Source organism: Triticum aestivum, chromosome 3A (assembly GCF_018294505.1).
Source record: "Triticum aestivum cultivar Chinese Spring chromosome 3A, IWGSC CS RefSeq v2.1, whole genome shotgun sequence".
NCBI lineage: Eukaryota > Viridiplantae > Streptophyta > Magnoliopsida > Poales > Poaceae > Triticum > Triticum aestivum.
Window position 1 is genome coordinate 485501858 of NC_057800.1, and position 6000 is coordinate 485507857.

The window sequence follows — 6000 nt, forward strand, 5'->3', positions numbered from 1 at the left end:
GAAGGTGTTGCCGGTCTAGCACTTGTGTCAACCAACTCCTACGACATATTTAACTCACCAAATGAAGGAATTGGAAGATGCTTCATGGACAAAGGTCCTAAGGTAACACACCCCGAGTATGTTGATTTCAATAGTGATGAAGATGACTTGTTAGGTGATGATTTGCTTGGTGACAACTCTAGTGATGAATACTATGATGAAATGTCGATTAAACATGCTAAAACGAATGACAATGATAAGGAGAAGATTGAGGCCCTAACTAAAGAACTAAACAGTCTTAAGTTAGCTCATGAAACCATCTTCGAAGATCATCGAGAACTTTTAAGAGCTCATGAGAAATTACGCTTTGAGAAGCTCAATCTTGAGCAAGAGCATGAGTTCTTAAAAGCAATCAATGATGATCTCCGCAAGAAAAGTTCTTCTTACATTGCCAAGCGTTTACTCTTATCTACTTACATGCCTCAAGTCAAGTCTAGTAACAAGAAAGATTCTTCCTCTAGCAGTAACAATGATCATGCTAAATCCAATATTGTTGCTTCTAGTAGTTCTCTTGATTCCACTAACGATTCTCTTAGCCAAGTTACACTTGAGCAAGAAAATAGCTTATTGAAGGGAATTATAGAGAAAGGAGTGTACAAAAACCTTGCCGGGAGTAAGCAATTCGAGGAAATTGTGCGCAAGCAAGGAATGCACCGGAAGAATCAAGGTGTTGGTTTTGAATGAAAGTTCAATGCCAATGGAGTTGAGTGGGAAGAAGATCAATACCCCAAGACAAAGTTTGTCCCTCAACAAGAGAAGTATGCTTCTTTCAAGGGGACACAAGCTCAAGATGATCTTCCACCACAAGAATACGAGCAAAAAGGCAAGGACAAGCTTCAAGAGGAAATTGATGCATTTGAAGAAGCTCCTAAGACCTTAGTCAAGTGGATTCCCAAGACTACTTCAAGTTCCACTTCATCAAGTACAACTACAACTCCAAGGATTCCCATCAAGATGATGTGGATCCAAAAGAAGAAGAACTAGAGAGTTCTTGAGGGTGACTCCGCCAACATACTTCATTCTTATCATTTTGGCAAGAACAAGTGCAATCAACTTCCACATCTGCACTAGTTCAAGGAGTCACAAACCCTCTTGTTGGTAAAACAAGGGACAAGGTAACCTAAAAAGTTTTCATGGACATCATATTTTGTGTGCATCACTCTATGTCTATGGATATCCTTGCTTGTTCCTTGTGGGAATAACCCATGTAGGTATTGAAAGTGCAATTCACTCAAATGGATAGCTCCAAGTGATCTACATCAACATTGAGCATCCACATCTTCAACATCTACAAGAAGTCATTATCGACAAAACCCAAGGTTAGTTCATCCCTCTTAGGGGGGATATCACATCTAGGGGGAGCTTTACTCTAAGACTTGAGCTAAAGCAACTCTAAAGATGTGAACAAAACAATGCTTTATGTAAAAGTGGTAACCCCACTTGAGCTTAAACGATGAGTATGACCTATGATCAAGTGTTCTCACTTGGCTCCTAAGTTAATATACTCATATATAGATGACCTAGTCATCGCAAATTGCTTGATAGATGCTAGAATTGGTTGTGCATGCCTTGTCACATATTTCATTTGCCATCTTATTGTGTGAGCATGCTGGTTGCATACTTTACTCATTCGAGGACATCCACTTGTTGTTTTGATTGTTTGGTTTTATCTTCTTTTGCCAAGTGGATGGACAAGAATGCTTAAGAACCTCCTCTAGCTATCTATGCTTTTCTCGTCTCAAACTCTATTCATGCTGCATCGCAAAATTTGATCAAGTCAGATTCGAACCACTCTGTGTGAGGAGCGCTCGGAGTCCCCGATTCGTCATGCACTTAAACTTCCAAAACCTCTTTATGATTCTCGGTCTGACCGATACTCCACCTTCGGTCCTACCGAGATCATTAAGTTGATCTAGGTTTTCGATCTCGGTGCAACCGATTTGAACCTTTCGGTCACACCGAGTTTCAGTAACTGCACGCAGTTATGAATCTCGGTGCCACCGAGTTGTTCCACTCGGTCACACCGACAGGGTCGGGCTATATATAGTCACGAGCAAAATTTTGGAAATTTCTCTGAACCCCTTCGCCCGCGCGATAGCCTGCTCTGCCCTCGTGGTCTCCGGATCGTCTTCTCGCCGCCAGCAGCCTCCAGTCGCTGGTCTCCGTCACCGTCAACGGGAATTCTGCCCCGCCGTTGCCGCCGTAGCAAGTCTCCGCCGAACTAGGGTATGGACTTGATCACAGTGCTATTCCCCGTCCAATTCCTAGCACATTGTGTTCTTCATGATTCTTGCCATGATTGAAACACTCCTATCCAGTCAAAACGCCCGTAGATTAGGTTTGATTCGAAAATTTTAGGGTTAGGTTTCCGCCAAAACCATCTCGGACCCACCGAGTTGAAAAACTCGGTCCCACCGATTTGGCTCTTGCCATTGCACAAGTGAGACTCGGTCTGACCGAGAATTACTTATCGGTGTGACCGATTTTTGAACTCAGTGAAACCCTAGCAGTCTCGGTGGCACCGAACTGTGACTCGGTCCTACCGAGTTCACTAGTTTAGGTTCCAAAACTGCTTCGGTATCACCGAGTTTGAAAATCGGTAGATCCGAGATGATTTCAGTGGGAAACTAAAACTAAGTTTTTCGATCATTCTTTTGCAAAAATCTCTGCATTTTGTGATGCTCATCTTTTCTATCTCATCTATAATCTATTCACAGGGTCAGCAGTCAGTTTGCAGCATGTCTGATCAAAGTGATAGCCAAAATATGTCAGAGCAGCAAGTGGTGATGAGTGAGGGCACTAGTCCCTCCAGTTCATCTGATGAAGGCAGCAGGAGCACTCCTAGCAATTTGCCAAAGGCTGCCACGAGACAAAGGAAGAAGAGGACTTCAGACTCCGAAGATGAGGACTATGTGGCAGAGGAAGAGGCCACTTCCAAGAAAGTTGAGCCAGCTCAAGGCACTAAGCCAGGTCTGAAAATCAAAAGGCCAGCAGGCAGGCAGCCCATGTCAAAGGCAAGAGCCTCAACTGAGAAGCCCACTCCCCAAGAGCCAGTTGCAGCTGAGGGCAAGAAAAGAAAGGAAAGGGTGAAGAAGACTGTGGCTAGAGTGCTTGGCAAAGCTTCCATCATGGAAGAAGAAGAGGAAGAAGAGGTAGCTGCACCAGCGCCCAACGCACCCAAGCTAATGGGAGATGCCATAAAATCAGGGGGAGCTGCTTCCAAGGCCAAGTTAGCTCCAAAGCCAAAGCCTAAGAGAAATACAAGGAGCATTCCTGCAGCTGAGAAGAACAAGGCCCCAGTGCCTGAGACTGTTGCTGAAGAAGAGGAAGAAAATGTCCTGAGAAAGCTAAAGCCCAAGATCCCAGACCACAACGATGCTCATCCTGTGGCTAAGGACATGAAGCTCAGGAGAGATTCAGGGCTGAGGAAGTGGAGAGAAGCAGACCCATATGCTTCAAGGAGAAGGACTGCCATGGACTACAGGTTTCACACCAAGGAGCAGCAGGATTTTTATGAGACAGTGCTGCTAGATAAGAAGCCAATTGTCTGTGACATGAGATGGGTTGACTGGACCTACATGAAGGAGAAGGAGGAACACTACCCAGGAGTATATGACAGCTTTAATGCTTGTGGAGTAGCTGACTTTGTTGGGCAGAAGCTCACAAAGTGGAACGAGGAACTGATCATGCAATTCTACTCCACGACACATTTTTATCCAGATGGGAGGATCACATGGATGTCTGAGGGTACAAGGTACCAATCCACAGTGGCTGAGTGGGCACAGATCATTAATGCCCCAGAGGAACAAGATGATGACTTGGATATCTATGCCAAGAAGAAGATGGACCATAACTCCATGTCCAATATGTACAAGGAAATTCCCAATGAAGCTCTTGACACATTCAAATTTGGGTCTGTGCATTACCTTCTGTCAGGACTGCCTACGATCAATTGGATACTAAGGCACACCTTACTGCCCAAGTCTGGAGATCACAAGATGATCAGAGGCCATGCCATCAACTTGCTACATGTGTTTGATGTGCCTCAGAAGTTCAAGGTGATGAGCCTCATAGTGGAAACAATCAAGAGGACTGCAGCAGATCAGAAGAGGAGCTACGGATATGCCCCTCAAATTCAGGAGCTCATCAACTCCAAGATGGGCACGGGCATATATCTATTGGACAAGGAACACCTGCCCATCCGTCCAGATTTCGAGGACAATCAAGTTGTCATGACTGAGAACGAGCCATCATCTGCCCAAGCATACGCGAAGAAGGAGAAGGCGAGGAAGGAGAAAGCTGCCAAGATGCCTACTCAAGAGGAGGCATCTGAGTATTTCTTGAAGACTAAACAAGAGCAGCTTGGTTACTTGATTGCATCCACGCTGAGGATTGAGCAAAGTCTGGCCACCCTCACTCAGAATCAGCAGAGCCTAGAGAGAATCATGGAACAGAAGTTCTATGACCTGGATGTCAAGGTACCGGAAGTTCAGTCTGCAGTGGAGCAACTCCAGGAGGACATGCAGGAGAGGAGAGGCAGGACTACCACTCATGCCTTTGCCAGAGTGCCACGAGGCCCGAGGTCATCTGCCATGCCAGTTGCTGACACAAGAGCCACCACCTCAGCACCAGCCACAACCTCAGTTCCACCAGCTCCAGCATCTACTTCAGCTCCAACTCCAGCGACTACTTCAGCATCTACCGAAGCCTTCGTCCTTGGAGTGATCCGAACTCCACCACCACCTAAAGATCAAGCCTGAGCGTCGATCTAGTGCTATGCATTTTCTAGGAACTTTTTGGTAACTTGTTGCCAAAGGGGGAGAAGATGTATAGATCATAGGCTTCGAGAGAGAGAGAGAGTGTTGCTTTTCTCTCTTGCTTTATTTGGTGGTTTTTCGAACTTGTTTGCTTTTGAGTGCCTGAGATACTACGTCATTATTTGTGAGACATTGATGATCATGTGTTTGATCATAAGCTACACTTAATGCTTGCTTAATACTTTTATCCTATCTATCTTGTGTGATCATTCACTTTTCTTGGTGATGAGTGCATGTATTTCATTCTTATCATTTTGAGCGCTCCATCAAGATGTATGTGACATGGAAGAGTAACCCATGACTCTAACTCTTTGTGCATTTGCAGTCCAAAGCAAATTTTAAATATGCACAAATTTAGGGGGAGCTCTTACTTATCACATACTTATCAAAGCGATGATATATTTCTTGCTTATTATCATTTGTCAAAGCTTTGATCTATATGTTGTCATCAATTACCAAAAAGGGGGAGATTGAAAGTGCAACTATCCCTAGGTGGTTTTGGTAATTCATAACAACATATAGCTCATTGAGCTAATGCTATTCCAAGATGATTATTTCAGGAAAGCTCAATGATTGGCATGGCATGGATGTGAAAGTGGAACCCTCAAAATGCTAAGGACAAAGGATTGGCTCAAGCTCAAAAGCTCAAGACTCTTCATTTTATATTTTAGTGATCCAAGATCACATTGAGTCTTTAGGAAAAGCCAATACTATCAAGGAGGGATGAGGTGTTGCTTAATGAGCCTCTTGCTTCATGTGCTTAGTGATATGCTCCAAAACCCTCAACTACTTTCCCATATCCACATATGACCTCAACCCTAAGCCAAACTCAGTCCTACCGATTCTTCCTATCCGGCGCCACCGAGTTTTCACTTGTCATTAGCCACTGCCAAACCCTAGCAATTCGGTCCTACCGATAGGGATCTCGGTCTCACCGAGATGGGGTTGCAAACTCTCTGTTTCCCTTTCGTAACTTTTCAGTCCCACCGAAAGAGCGAATCGGTCCCACCGAGATTGCAATGTAAACTCGGTGTTTCCCTTTTGTAACTTTTCGGTCTCGCCGAGTTCCACTCGGTCTCATCGAAAGAGCAAATCGGTCCCACCGAGTTTGCCTGACCAACTCTCTGGTTAGCTAATTACCAAA